The 16,641-nt window shown below is 38.4% G+C and overlaps 1 pseudogene; it reads left to right on the top strand.

The window, feature by feature from the left end:
• The first annotated feature begins 532 nt into the window (after positions 1 to 532).
• On the top strand, positions 533 to 1,025 carry LOC132520271 (elongin-B-like; annotated as a pseudogene).
• Positions 1,026 to 16,641: the final 15,616 nt, after the last annotated feature.

Here is a 16,641-nt window from a genome sequence, read left to right as displayed (position 1 = left end):
CTTTTAGAGTTGACAAAAGCTGCATGTAATGAATGCTATTTGTACATAACAAGTACAATGTCACTGCCTGGCATATGAAACAGATACAGAAATTCTCCAGATTAGCCCCCTTAGTTGAACACTACTCATATTTTGAAGTAAACAAATAACCATTTCCTGTACATTTTCGCCTCACCCCATCACCTCATCAGAACAGTGACAATTGCTTTGGAGACTCTTGGTATTCTCTCCATGCCCTACTCAGTATCCCTTGGAAAGGGTGGCCAGGACTCCATTGTAAATACAGCTATAAGGTCCGAATTCCTGCAGGTTTGAGGAGAAAGATTGTAGCAGCTTTCCCGCGCTAATTTATGAACTCTTTTGAGTTAAATTTTTTCCTCAAAATGGCAACCAGTGTAAGTAACTTTGTACATACCCAGAGGGTTTGAAATAATGCCTTGAAGACTGTGTGGTTTTTCCTAAATTGTCAGCTGTAGAGTTCAAAGGGATCACATTTTGCCTCAGTTTAAAACCAACACTTTTCTTTCTTTAAATGGTATTAAGAGAATCACGGAGCCCTGGGGGCGTGGGGTTGGGCCGCCCTCGCGCGGGTCATGCTGGGTCCAGCGCCCGGGTTGCTGGGAAGGGGGCGGAGCACGGCTGCTCTGGAGCGTCTAGAGGGAGAAGTAGTCGCTGTGGTGGCTGCGTTCCTCGCAAGACCGTCATGTTCACGGACGCCAAGGAGTCAAGCACCGTGTTCGAGCTGAAGCGCATCGTCGAGGACATCCTCAGGCGGCCGCTGGACTAGCAGCGAGCGGCTGTACAAGGACGACAAGCTTCCGGACGACGGTAAGACATTGGGCGAGTGTGGCTTCACCAGCCAGACATCAGGGCCTCAGGCCCCAGCTACTGTGGGACTAGCCTTCTGAGCAGATGAAGCATTTGAGGCCCTACGCGTCGAGCCCTTCTCCAACCCACCCGAGCTGCCGCGTGTGATGAAGCCGCAGAACTCAGAAAGCAGCCCCAATGAACAAGATGTGCAGTGAGAGACTCTCTCCCCACTGCCCCTCCCCCCTTAAAAGATATTTGGGTGTCCAAAAAAGAAAAAAAAGAGAGGTTATTCTCTTAATCCCATCTGAAGAAAGAAAAATGTGTTATCTTTCGCTCTTCAGTTTAAATGACTTCCCCCAATATCTGAACTCTGTGCTAACTCTAAATGGAAGCCAAGAAGCAAAGAATAATGTGCTGTTTTAAATGTAAATGGAAGATAAGATGTTGAGGCTAAATTTTAAAACCACACCAAGATATATGCATTCTCCTCTCACATTTAAATAATGCTCACATTAAATAATTGTTCCAAAGGAACTGTCAAATGAAACAGTTACAGCTTTCCCTAACTGAGCTCTGACAACTAGAAGTCTAAGGCTCACAGTGAAGTTATGAAAATAGTTTTTTAAAAAACTCATTTGTAAAACATGAGCAAAACCTTATTTCTATCTGATATTGGCAGAAAAATGAACAAGTTCTACAGTATTGATTAGGTGAAGCTTTGTAGATTATATTGATTATGCAGGGCTAGCCCGGGGAATCTAAACCATGTAGGACGAAATTGAGTTTTGAGGACCTGTGCATAAATTGCAAAGGTATAGGCATTATTGTTTTTAACTTTTATCTTAGATATCATCTCTATTTGTGCTTTCTATGCTCTGGGAAAATGTGGAACTGACTATGAAATGCAGAAGCTCTGCAAATCAGTACATAGAGCTTCCTGGGGACCTTGAAGTCAAGGAATTGAGCACATTGTTTGTAAAACAGATTGCTCATTCCTGAGAGCTGATATATTATGGCCGGCATTGGTTTGGAGTAAAGAGAAATAAATTGGAAACTTACAATAAGTCTAGAACCCTAGTCCTGGATGTATGATCCCCTGACCCTCACCATCAGTCTTACCCAGTAACTTGTTAGAAATGCAGTTTCTCAGAACCCAGTCCAGATCTACTCAATCAGAAACTCTGGGGGTGGTGCCCCCTATTTTCTGTTTAGCAAGCCCTCCAGTTGATTCTGCTGCATGCTAAAGTTTGAGAACCACTGCTCTGGAATAAGACTGAAGGCAATTCCAGAAAGCTGAAAAGAGATCACCACAGATATATGGAAGTATCTGTATATCCCCAAACAGAAAGAAGGAGCCATACTACCTAGTGTCTAGAGCTGGAAATACACCTCTATTATGAAATCCTCTATTATGTATAGCACTTTGACCCAAATGGTTACACTTATCCATCATTTATGATCACCAGGGATGATTCAGCTGACCTGGCTGGGCAGTGGTGTACTTTCTCCCTCATTTCTCCTTGTTTACTATCTATGTTTAGTATTTTATATGCTTAGTGAAGGGATGAACGTTCCAGATCAAGAAAGATGGTTCTTTGGTCAAAGACATGAACATCCCTGAATTCCTCTGTACCATATTCCTTAAGGACAGAGAATGCTCCAGGACATGGAAGATTTCTGTGGTCTAGATTGTGTAGATTTGGTCTCTAGAAATATTCTATATAGAAAAAAACCCTGTGCTTTGGAATCAAAAAGACTTGATTTGAATCAGTTGTCACTTGTTAGCTGTATGACCTTGAGGAAGTCATTTAGCTTCTTTCAACTTCAGCTTCCTTATCTATGAAGTGAAGATCCTCATACAAACTTTTCGGGTTAATTTGAGGACTAGGGATAATCTATGGAAAGGCCTGGCACTTGGTAGATATTAGAGCTTCCACTTATCCTCATTTCCTCACTGTTGCACCTGTTCTTGGCCGTTATTGTGATTTCTGACTTAATTTTGTTTCTACATAATGTGGTGGGAGGTTAAGAGCATGGACTGTGGGTCAGCATACCTGGGTTTGAATCCCAGCTCTGAAATATATTTTGTGTTTTCCTCATGTGTTCAATGTGAAAAATACTACTACTTACCTTCACAAGTTGTTCTAAGGAATAAATGAGTATAAGGTGCTTCTCAAATGACTGACAGAGAGTAAGCATGCCATTAATGTTAGCTATTACTGTTAACCTCATTCCTCAGCCCTGTTGTAACTTCACTTTTCTTCCCTATCCTACTTGTGCCCTAAAAATAGTACTTTAGTGGAAAAAAATCATCTATTCACCCATTCATTCAGAAAATATGTTTGAAGATCTACTATGTGAAAGGACTTGAGCACGGGTAGATCTCTGCCTCAGGTTTTTGAAGACAGATTTCATTTACCACTTCTACTCCAAGTTAGTTTCCTAATCTGTAAAACAGGGATAATAATAATTCTTTCTGTATCCATGTTAGAGTGTTGTAAATAAAATGAGATAGTAAATGAGATTCCAAAAAGTGAAATGAGAAGCCTCAAGACCTTACACATATGATCAAACCATAAACACCTCCCCAAATAGCATAGAGTCAAGGTAGAGGAGTACGACTACTGCTCCTCCTTTCCAAACACATCCCCCAGCTTCCTATATGTATTTTCTTTAGCAGCCTTCATGCTCTTAGTAGGATGAGATAAGTGAGAAGAGCAAACTATTTAACAAGTATGAAATAAGTAAGTAGAAGGACCAAGTTCAGAAGGTTTTCCTCTTTTTCAAAAACTTAAAGCTCTAGACACTACTGTAAATGTGTTGTATATTACCAAATTTATTTGTTGGAAAGAATGTTTATCTACCACCAAGATTACACTCTGAAAACAAGAACTCGATTTTTGAGCACTGAATGACATTAGAGGTTCAGGCTGCTGAACTGCAGGTTACTACAGATCCATTTTGGAGCCAAGGAACCTGGCAGTAATAGGGACCCCTTCTCCATCAGGGTCATGATGATAGGGTCTTAAGTTTGTCTTGCTACTTCTCAGACTCATTGCCTCTGGATCTCTGGGAACTCACTGGACATCTGTGTGTCCATCAGGCTGCACTCTTTCCTGTTATTTGTCACCTCTCATGACTGGACTTAAGTTCTAATCCCTGACTTGTTCTTCACTTTGCTGACAGCCTGCACAGCGCTTTTTTCTGCCTCTACTCCTGTCAGTTGCTACCAGGTCCTGTCCTGCTATAAACTAGAATTATGAGCTGCAGTGCTCCTGACCAAAGATGTCACCAGTATTGGAAGATTCCTCTTTGGGGTCTCTTCTCCCCATGGAATTTTACACCAGCCCAGATCACGTCCAAGTCTGACCCAGGTTTGATTTTTAATTTTAGTTGGTTGACCTCCTCCCGGGGAGCCAGTGCATGTGGATTCTTAACCATGCTTCCTTCTCTTACGCTATAGTCTGCTGAGCAGTCTCAGAATCTTACAGCCGGATCATGTGGGTCAAGACGGGGAATCTATTGAGGAGAAAAAGAGTCATTTCAGACTTCCCTAGACAGCAATTTAAGTGACCCAGTCCATTCAAATCATAAAATTTCTAAGAAGGCAAGCAAAAATATTGTTAATTAAATGTTTAAACTTTATTATAACTAGCATATTAATTTTAAGTAGTTTTGATTTATAGTATAGCACAATTTTATTTATGTGCAGCGTGTAGCCTTTATAGAGTAGAGTGCCCTCTTGTATAATCAGTGTGTATAGGATACTTATGCTTATTTTATTGGACTCTGAGCAGAATTTTAGTATTAAATATATGGAAGAATTTTATGCTTTTTTAAAATGATATCATTGGCCTAAGCTAGCCTTACTTTTATGCCAAGTCTCTTTCCAAGAACACAGCTCTCAATTTCAACATTATTTTTCTATGGGAAAAATACATAAATACACTGTCTTTCATGAACATTTGCTTGTCTGTAATTTCAGTAAACCTAATGCACAGAGACCTAGGTTTTCTTCTTTCTGTTGGAACTTTTTTTCCTTTGGTATAATGATTTCCCTTCAAGTCATGTGATTATGCTATGTGGTGGTTAAGCCTTTTACTATGAGAGAAGCATTCATTTCCTTGAGTCGCAAAATTCTCAGGAAACTAAGGTTCTTAAAAATGCATGTAAGTGTGTGGGGGTAGGAGTGGGGGGGCTGTACATATAAATGTAATACAACCAATAAAAGAATCCTTAATTAGAAAACAATTTCAATTTAAAAGAAGTCTATTGAAATAGAAAATAAAAGTTGATTTAACCCATATCTGTCTTTTATTGTTAGTACTTATTCTCTCAGTGTATTTTAATTCACAGCCTTGTTCAGAGATCTAGATTTTATATGGTCAGTGAGGCCTGAAAACCCTCTCCCTGGTCATCTGGAACAAGATGGAATCTGACAGATGCAGCTGCAGTGCATAGTATCCTCAACAACACTGGACATCTGGTGGTCAATAACAAAGTAAGTTGTACCCAGGGTCTCAGGTAATATGCAAAGCAGTAAAAATTGGTTTTATGTTAGAAAGAATGTTGAACAAGAAGCTGGGAGACTGACATTCACTTTGACAAATCATAATCTCTCTAAACTTCCATTAGATTCCGTATTGTTGTGCTTTATTAATTTCCTATAAGAAATGTAACTGGCATTTTTTCTGCTTCATGCATCAAACTAATATATTAACATTTTAATAAAAATAGTATAATTACATGTGGAAACATATGCATTGCAACTTTAAGTTGTCTATGCTTGGAGACAGTAACTGTTAAGCCTAACCGTGAAGACTTAGGTTAAGCCAGCAATAAATATAATTTGATATTTTAAAACTCCCATCTTCAGACTTTATGGAATAAAATATACATGCTAGAATAATAAGATCTCATAAACAGAAAATACCTAATCATCTTTTGTTTGTAATTGAAAGCTTTTAATTTTATGCCAGTTGTCGTCATTGTATACTGTAAGATGCAAATCCTCACAACCATCTTTTTCTACTATTGAAAAGTCATATAAATTTAGAAACTATTTCATTTCATCCATGCTATGTTCATTTCAATCCAGAGTAAGCAAACATTTCACATGCACACAGTGAATCTCTTATAGTCCCATTTTAAGGTTGTCAAGTATTCTGATTTCAATCCTATTTGATCAATTTAAATTGCAATTTAAATGGTTAGATTCTACCATTAGATTTTAATTACCTTCAATGCTATCAGAGTGAGTTCCAACCCTTTGTGGCAGATTCATTTCCTGCTCAACCAAAATGACAATACTCTTTAAATAGGCTTTTCCCTGCTGCTAGTGCTTTCTTTCTGTGGAAAGAAAGCGTTTTAACGCATACTGTTGTTTATTTCCTCTCTTACTCCAGGACAAATTTATGTATAAAATAAGTAACACAACATACAAAGGAAAGACAAGATGAGAAACATGATAATATTTACTTTGTGAAAAAAGATGCTCATCATTTCTTTAATATATGTAACTGAGTGGATTTGTCATTTTAACTAGGAACTGTAAACGCGCATAATAATATGACTCTCCACCTTTAAACCTTCCTTTGCCTAGGTCATTTCAAATACAGCCTCTCTCTAGAGAATGTAATTGTGTAATTAAATGAAATACATAGAGAAGAATAAATCCTCACTGGCCTGTGATTTCAAGCACAGCATAGAATAAAATCATAGAGAATCCATCTGAAGTGTACACATATACACTTATATAAAAATCACATTGTAAAAGATGTAGCAGTAGAAAGTTTCATTCTTATTCTTGATGCTATCACCAGGTACTTCAGGACAAGTCATTAATTGCTTCATGCCATCAAGGTCCACATAGTGGATTAAAGCAGTAACCTTCTAAGTTGTCCCACTGGCCAGAAAGATTTAGGTTAGGCTCCAGAAGAAACCCCCACAATAGTTTATACAGGAGTGCTGAAAGTCGGGCATGTTGGAAATTACTTTGTGACTGTGTATAATAACTTTGGGAATACAGATACTGTCATATGTGAATAGATGGTTAAAGGAAAATGGTTTGCTTTCCTTGACTCTTGAGGATTTTCCATGTAACAATGTCCAGGAGTGAAGGTGACTCTATTATGATGCTACAGCATTTTGGCAGAAAGCTTCCCATTTTTTGTACACCCTTTTAATTAAAATCTAGTGTGGCAAGAGATTGCCAGTTTCTTTAAATGGAATCTGTTGCCATTATAATCAATTCTGACAAGGCTCCTAGCTCATTTTTAAAAGAAAGTACTGTTTATTCTTGAATCAATGAATAGCCTAAAAAAAGTCAAATTAAGCTCTTTATAAGATCTGCATATCTTACATAGGACATGTGGATATAAACAAAGAGTTTGCTTCTATGCCTGTCACTGACCAGTATTATGGAAGTTACTACAAGCTAAAGTGGTTGACAGCTTTGGATTCAGACAAATCTTGGCACTGCCACTTGCCAGCTATGTGATGGACAAACTTCTTAATATTCCCTAAACCTCAACTTTCTCATCTGTGAAATGGGGTGACCACGTATAGCTGTGAGAATTAAATGAGATCATCTAATATAAATTTTTAGCACAGGATCCAAGACTTAGGATGTCCTCAATACGTTGTTGGTGGTGATGGTGGTGAATAGCTCTCAACTCAGACCGAAGTCCTTTGATAGTTTTCCCATTGTCCGTATTCGGGCTGTAGTCAGATCTTTCAGTTCAACCTCTATCTCGTATCTGTGCTTTACTTTTAGTCCTACCTTTCTGCCCTATATCAGGCTGTATTCAAACGAGAATGTATGCGAGAGTGAAAGAACTTTGTAAATTCTAACACACTAAAGAATTATTGGTTATTTTTAATATTTTACTGAAACTTACCAGAACTATAGTAATTTATTAACTGGTATAATAATTCACTACACATACTAATCCATTTTTAACAGTACTGCTGTAGGTACATTTTAAGGCATTTCTTTTTAGATCACTCCCTTCCTCAAATACTTTTCTATACCCATAGGCAGTGATGGACGACAGTCTACCAAAGTGGGTCATTGTCTCTCTTTATAACCTTGACTTCAGACATTTCCCCTAAAATGCTACTAATACTCTGCTCTCCAGCACTTCAGAAGATGTCCTCCTCTAAATTTGTTCTAACATTGCCTTATGTGAATAGTTAACTTTTATTAAGTTAATTATTTTTAAAGATTTACATTTATTGAGGTATAATTGAGATATAACATTATATTCATCGATGAATACTTAGGTTGTTTCCATATCTTGGCTATTGTAAATAATGCTTCAGTGAACATGGGGGTGCATATATCTTTTTGAGTTAGTGTTTTCATTTTCTTTCAATAAATACCCAGAAGTGGAATAGCTGGATCATATGGTAATTACATTTAAAATTTTTTAAGGAACCTCCATGCTGTTTTCCATAGGGGCTGCACCAATTTACATTCCATTATATACATACTAGTTAATTCTTTAATTGGATAAATATTGGTTAAAAAATTTTTGCATGCTTTCTCTCTGTACTGAATGGTCTGTTACTCTTTTGACTACTTAAATTCCTATCCTCCGAGGCTCTACTTAAAATTTGTTTGTTTTTTTTTTATTTAGCTTTCTTGGATCTCCCAGGTGGGAATCAACCTCTCCCTAATCTGTTCTGCATTTTCTAGACTGTATTCATGTTCACCCTTTTATCTTAGTTTGCCATTTACAACTTAATCTGAGAAGTCTGGAGGGCAAGGACTGGGTTGCTCTTTTCCCTCAACCCTCCACAATGCATTGTGGAACATCTTTCACAAGAAAGGTGCTAAATCAGGAGAAAAAGTATTGTCTTTTTCTCTATAGATGTATTTGCTAATACTAAGTTGTAGTAAAGGAATAGAGGAACAAAAGATAGAGCAGCAGCCGAATTTAAAAAAAATCCCCCAGCCCCCCCAGCAGGGAGAGAGATTGGCTTTGATGTTTCCTTCTCTTTTTCCATGTACTCCTCTTAGGCTGTACATTCTTTTGATATTTATTTTAACTGGAATTCGCTAGGATAAAAATGGTGGGTAAAGGTCATGGATGAAAGATGGAGGGAGAACAAAGTTTCTCCCAAAACCAAAGTTCCACTGTGGACTGAATCTTTGTTCTGAAGTGTTTTACTAAGACCTTTGACCATCCTCACCATCATATAGCAACAACAAAAAGCACCTCTATAACTCTGAATTTTTTTTGCCATTTGATGATGACTTGTATTAGCCTGACCTGGTCAGTTTGGTATTCAGAGTAAGGTGAAAATTCATCACAGAACAACACAGCATTTTAGCAATGGCCATTCTCCTCATTTTGTGCATCCTGTCTCTACCCCAATATTTTGTGGTTCTCTTTAGCCCCAAATTGCGTTTTTGTGTGAGACGTTTGTGAGAAGATTGAAAAATGCAGTTAGAAAATAACTTTATTGGCCTCCAACACCACCAACGTGCAGGATCATCAGTGTTTACCACATCTACCAATTAGGCAACATTGAGAGGATCGCTTCAGGCTTCTCAAATCTTCTTTGATCCTTCATGTAAATCACTGTGAACTCTGCAGAAGATGTAATGGGAAGGGTCATTTGGGGGCCACAGTATTGATAGCTGTGGGCAAGATACTGTTATAAGTTTTCATTGTACCTTTCATAGAGTAATTATCTGGATAAATAGCATTGTCCCTTTAAGGATTTTAAAATCCAGCCAGAGCCATTCATCTTTCTAAATACGTGAATGAAGTTGGTCATCAGCTACAGTTGCATCTCACCTTATGGACAATAAAAACTAGTCATCTTTTATTGTGAGGAATATATGATCTTAATCACACCGGTTTTAAATCCCAGCTTAAATATAAGACTAGATGGACTGAAGGAAAAGGAAAATACATTCATCCTCAAATTAGCAATTATGCTGGGCAAAACAAGTAAGTTTGTTGTTGGCAGACTGCCTGACTGACAAACTAAATCAGAGTGGAGAAGGCATTGCCTTTTTTTTCCCATTTGTCAAAATGTTGTTCTGAGTTCCGTGGTTCCTGAGATGGCCCTATGATGATGACTTTCATTCTCCTGATATCACATGAGTCTTGCTTTGCATCAGATTGGGGACAGAGATGTACTGAGTGCTTTTGTTTCTGTGACCAACTCCTCTCCTTTCATTTAAAGGTGCATTAAACACAGTTTACAGGGATATTCACATCACACAGGTTTTCCTTTTAAAGTTTTCCACTTGATAAAACAGAGCAACCATATCATAGCTACATTGCTATTTGTACTGAATCCACTGTTTCAGAAAGATATTGCCTGCAAAATTGCTGCTAGCTATAAAATGAATGAAATTTATCAATCCTGCACTACAAGGTACATGCCAGATGTAGCCATGCTTTTCTGGAAACTATGCCCACCAACAGGAGCTACATGAGAAGTTGGCCCTGAGCTCTTTCAGCCTCATAAACAGGACTCTAATTAGAATGCTGATACATGCTTCAGCAACTAGCATACAGAGTAAGCATTCTGCGGTTTAATTTATACAGTTCTTCTAACATTCTCTGGTAGGGAATGATAAACCATACTGCTGATACCAGGCTTTCATGAAAGCAATAATAACATTAGCCAAACTCCATTTACAAAATAATCTCATTAAACCTCAATCGTGAATATCCCTGAAAATGCTGAACAGGAATAGCATGGATAAATGCAATTTATAGATACTCATCTCATATAAACTTTTAGTTTTCAGTTTTAGATTACTTAACCTCTTATACCTTTACTAAAATGCTTTCTATAACCTGAAATATGGACTGGTGTGGGCTTTACCGTCACTCCCTTCTGCCTGTTGTTGCTGAGTTACACCAGGCTTTTGCATATTCAGGAATAAGCCCATTTTGGACCAGATACAACAGGTTGATTTTATTTATTTGCATTATATATATATATTATTGAAGTATAGTTGATGTACAATATTATATGTTACAGGTGTACAATATAGTGAGTCAGTTTTTAAAGGTTATACTCCATTCATAGTTGGTATAAAATATTGGCTAAATCCCCTGTGTTGTACAATATATCCTTGTAGCTTATTTTATACCTAATAGTTTGTACCTCTTAATAGCCTACCCCCTCTTAACTGCCCTTCCCCCGTTCCCTCTCCCCTCTGGTAACCACTAGTTTGTTCTCTATATCTGTGAGTCTGCTTCTTTTGAGTTGTATTCACTAGTTTGCTATATTTTTTTAGATTCCACATATAAGTGATACCATACAGTATTTGTCTTTCTCTGACTTATTTCACTTATTGAAACTTACTTGTGTTATGCTCTTTCAGGTTGCAAGGAGCAGAAAGATATGAAGTTTTCTTTTCATGATACGAGTTTTTGGTCTGGATTCACATAGAGGAGTCAAGGAAGTGTTGAACAGCCTCAGAAGATACATAATCAGGCCTCATGGAGAACTGGAACTCAGTAAGAATTTAAACTGCTCTAGTGGTCCAGCAATAATTCTAGTAATGAATTATGCCCATCCCAGTTTTACACTTTCTGCAATTCTTTCTCTACTTCTGTTACTGCTATCAATTGGCATCAGGGTACCTTCTTCCATTTACTGACAGTTCCTCCTGTCTCATGGCTCCTGTTTATTGCAAACTCTCCATGTGTCTTTCCTTCTGTGCTACTATACCTTCTGTGTCTCTTTTATTTTTATTCAAGTTTCTCAGGAGAAGGGATCTAATCAGGACAGATAATTATGGTTCAGCATGGAGTACCTACAATGAATAGATGTTTAACTCTAGGACACATCACAGGCTGTGTAAGTCATTGTAAGGTTGAGTGCCTTTGGTTTAGGGGTCCTTCAACTATAACAAAGATGTTGGAGTGACATGGTCCAAAGCATGGTGACGTATATGCATTGGAATTGAGCATCTTTGGTTATGGAGAAGACACTTGAGCTCTTTTTTAGCTTTTGAAAAAACTTAGGTAATTAATAAAGAAATTGTCAACCAAATTGTTCACCAAAAATACAGCATATAATTGTTAAATTTAGAACTTCGTTTGCATGAGATTGAGAATAGCTTCAAAAAAAAAAGCTAATTTGGCTGTCCTGCCACTCTACAGGAAGTCAGGTATAAGTACCCTAGAATTTTATAACTTAATAATTATAAGGGAATATAAGATGGTCTTACCCAAACCTCTTATTTTGCAGTTGAAGAATAGGCTAAGTGAATGGTCCAAGATCACACAGCTGATTAGTGTCTAGCTGCTGCATTATGAGGGACAGAAAACATTTCTCCTCTAGATTCTGTGTTTTAGAACACTGTGAGCAACACTTCTGCATGCTTACAGGAGAATCCTATTAGTTTCGAGTGATTACTTCACCACTTAAAACCCTTAAACAAGGGCCACAGAATTCATTTGAGTTACTGACAGATTGCTGAAATAGCTATTTTTCTCCAGATTAAAAATGCTTAAATTCATATATTCCTCCATGTTGTTTATACACACTAAAGAAACTTTAAATTATAATGCCATTTTACATTTTTCAAAGGATGTGATCTTACTGTGAATCACAGCATCAATACAATTTATAATTACTCTTTCTTTTTGGTATATTTCACGGGACATATTGAAGCTTTGCAAAGATACATGCAAGGCCTTAGGCCAGGAATCAGTAGCATTGGAGGATTTCACATACTCTGATTACCCTTTGTTATAGACATTGTTATTTATGTGCTCCCAATTACCATTCTGTAATTTTACCTTCCATGGAAAATATATCACATTAAGCCGGCCTTTTAAAGCACAAGAAATTAAATCAAGCTGAGAAATCCTGGGGTATAAATTATGTTCATTTAGGCACTTTCAGGTGCCCAGCTTAAGTGATAGATGTCTTCTCTCAGGTTCACGCTTTTCTCATCCCTATGACAGGGATTCTATTAAATAGAATAGAATTGACAGCTCGGCTTTCTATTAAATTCCTGGTCCTTGAGAAAACAGCTCGGCTTTCTATTAAATTCCTGGTCCTTGAGAAAACAAAGCCAGCCTTTCTGCTTCGTTTGGAGGGTGCAGTCCTAGACTGAAAATAAAATCATTTTCCATATCACTAACACCCCAAGCTGAGCAGAGTATGGCTTTGAGGGTAGAAAAGCAAAAGTGGAATCTCATTGTGAAGGAAAGAAAACAAATACACCTGTTGGAAAATAAAACAAAAACTCTCACCCATCAAATGACCATTTTAGCCAGCAACAGAGTTTAAAGTGCTTCATAGAGCCATCCTAAGCTGGCAATAGTGAATTACTGGATTCAAATATATTGTTGGTACACAGTCTCAGAACAATCCTTAGGTCTCAGCTTTCTCCACTTATGCTCATAGTTTCAATAAGTTATGGCCAACAATCACCTAATATGTTTTGACTGTCAAACTTTTATGCAGTTGGTAATGATCATTCCAGAATGGTTTCTGTAGCCAGTGAAGCTTTCACCCATAAACCATAGACTCAGGAAGGAAACAGGGAGTGACCAAGGCATTTTGTGTTTGCATTTGTGTTCATTTGTATACAGACCCATAATTCCTAATGGTGCATCCTTTCATTCTTTAAATGTCACTCTTAAATAATAAGGTAATGGTTCTGAATAACACCAAGGATTTAAAAATAAAACTCTTGTCCTTGTTAAATCTTGGGCTATGATTATATCAACTGTAGCCAGTTAAGACAAAGACATGGGGTTGGTAAGTCCCAAACCTAGGGACTCCTCCTACTTAACCTTATAATAAAAAAGATTGTAATATTCAGCAGGTGTAGCACAGTTCATCAGTGGGTAATTCAGTAAAGCTGTTCTTATTAGGGAAGTTAAGGATGTGATCATTGTTAGTGGACCCCAACTATGGGGAATCTGGAACCAGGATTTATGAACAAGAATCCAGCCTCAGGAAGATGGAGCGTAACTGGCAGGATTGTTCAAAATGAAAGGGGCAGAGGAGTGGATTGGGGTAGTGGTTGCAATAATAATACCACCAGCAGCAATGATAGCAGGCATAGTTAAAGCTCTTACTATATACCAGGTGCTTTGCTAATCACTCTTCTGTGAACTAGCTCATTTATTTATTAGAGTAATTCTGTAGGTATTGTTATTTTCGTTCTAAAAGTAAGGAAACTGATGTCTAGAGAAGGAACTTGACCAAAGTCCCACTGCTTATTTGTGTTTTTATCTATCGTTTCAGATAGGTTCTGTTTGCCTCTTGGATCCTTCTCCACCTTGATCTTTACCCTAAGAGACTGACAGGAGGAGAATAGAGGGAAGTTGGAGAGAAGTAGGGAGGAAAGTGAGGTCAAAGTATTTTTCCCCCAGGTCCCTCCCTATAGGGTCATGTCAGGCTGCTTGTGTCCCTTGTCACCAAGCATCTGATATTAGAGCACGTGGGGACACAGTGTCTAGCAATGTGAGATGCCCAGTTTTCATACTCTAGAAAGGGTTCAAAGAGAGCTGAACAACAAGGGGTGCAGAAACCCATAATGTGGGGCAGGAACTTAGATCTCCTTTGCCTATGATCACAGACCTGGGTGGACTGGATCTGCCTGCAGGGTGAGTCAACTAGCTTCATCTGTGATGTCAGGCGAGCACCACCTACTCAGGCAAGGCTCAGGAGCAGTTAGGCTTCTCTTGACATTGTGTGAGTTTGACTTTCTACCTGCTGGGAAACATTTTTTTATCTTATTAGTTGTTCTTTTATCTAATTGTTGTTATGACATCATGATATAGTGGGGCTTCCCTTAGGAACTTTGAAGTGAGGAAAATCTAATTGCCCTCCCTGTTCACAGAGTAAAATTTTAATGTCAATTGAGCTGAGAAATGCACAAAACTGCCAAAGAGGCAAACTAGCTCCTAGGTCTGCAAGACTTGATAGTAACTCATTGAAGTATATTAATACCAATTGAAAACAATGAATCTATGGCAAGAGGGCACTAACAGCCTCCAGGACAAAGAAAAAGGAGAGTTAGGAAGGTAAATGGAGACTAGATCCATGTTGGCACAGTCTTGTAAGTGGAAAAAAGATCTTTAGCCAATGATTTTGACTATTCCTTCTGTCAAGACTTTCCTTATAGGAGATGGTGGCTTTATATGAACATACAAGTTTTCAGTTGTATTCTCGTTCAGGAACCTTTTGATTATAATTGGACTACTAATATGTTTTGTCTTTAGGGAAATAATGTGCCAGCTAGAATTGAGAAACTGAATCAAGTAGATTTCATACTAAAATGAATCACTTATCACTCTGGTTTTATTTATCAGTTTTGTGAGTTCAGTTAATGTATGTCTGCATCTGAGAGATCACTGTATGCATGCTGACAAACAAGGCTTCACTTTCTTCAAGATGAAGGGCCAGGGGATGCCATGAGAAAATTATTAAGCTAATCTCTTCCCACAAAGCATATTGGGAGGAGAACAACTTGGTTTACCACAGGGGACCCCTCCCCCTCTATGGTAATCTGGGCTTTGGTTATTTATTTATTTTTAAAGGTGTTGAGTATCCCTAAAGGCACTTTGCTTTGTACTGGCAACATAGTGGTGTTCAAGACACAGTCCCGGCCATCAGAGACGTTAGGGTCTAGTGAGATCACAAGCATGCAAGGCCTCTTCTGTCCTAACTTCTGCCTGACTGAGACTGCGAACACTAAGGACAATTTAGATGTATAAGATGCTCTGGGACCCTGTGTGGGTAAGTTGCGAAGACAGGAGGAACATCTCTTGGTTCATAAAAATACTTGGTTGCCAAGCTTCTGATATGGTAGGAGTATATACAGTTTTGTAGGATCCAGGATTTACCCCTGCCTGCTCCCTTAGATTTGAATGTTCAGAACTTGCCAGGTATCCTGGACCACCCTCACCTGGCACTGGGACTCAGTTCCCACCTAGTTCCTTGCCACAGGTGAGCATGCCTGCCTTCTCTTCTCCTCAGGACAGAGTAGATCCACAGATATTCTTTTTCCTGGAGGGGAGGGCAGATAATATTCTAAACATCCTATCAACTATTATGACTGTTGATATATAAACATTAAAAAATAATTCTTGGGCTTCCCTGGTGGCGCAGTGGTTGAGAATCCGCCTGCCGATGCAGGGGACACGGGTTCGTGCTCCGGTCCAGGAAGATCCCACATGCCGCGGAGCGGCTGGGCCCGTGAGCCATGCCGCTGAGCCTGCGTGTCCGGAGCCTGTGCTCCGCAACGGGAGAGGCCACAACAGTGAGAGGCCCGCGTACCAAAAAAAAAAAAAAATTCTTTCTCTTGGTTAATGACTGCATTCGTTAATTCATCCATTTGTTCAATCTGTGTCCTTTGAACAAGTGCTATATGCAAGGCTCACCAGTTCTTTCATTTTACTGCTTCATTCTAGAAAAAGAGATAAGCCACATCTTATTATTGTATGTAAGATATTTATACAGATTTCTTGTGGGAACGTTGGAACATTAGGAGCTTTGTCTGGTAGGTGGTATTGAGATAGATCTTGAAGTGTAAAATATGCTTTTACAGGCAGAGATAGCAAAGACTCAGGACAAGGCAACTGTAGTCAGGGGGAAGAGGAAAGAATGCTGTTTTTGAAATCCAGTTGACCTAGCCCAGCTCTGCCAATTGTCATATCTGTGACCCTAGAAAAGTCAATTTATCTCTTTCAAGCTTCCATTTTTTTCTCATGAGCAAAATGGTATAAAAATACCCACCTTCACACAGTTGTGAGGATTATGTGTAATGATATATGTTAAAGTTTTCTGTAAACTTTAAGTGCTATGTAATGGTGGGATTTTGTTCAC

Source organism: Lagenorhynchus albirostris, chromosome 5 (genome assembly GCF_949774975.1).
Source record: "Lagenorhynchus albirostris chromosome 5, mLagAlb1.1, whole genome shotgun sequence".
Taxonomy (NCBI): domain Eukaryota; kingdom Metazoa; phylum Chordata; class Mammalia; order Artiodactyla; family Delphinidae; genus Lagenorhynchus; species Lagenorhynchus albirostris.
The sequence above is the reverse complement of the archived record's forward strand: the minus strand, read 5'-3'. Positions and strand labels throughout refer to the sequence as shown.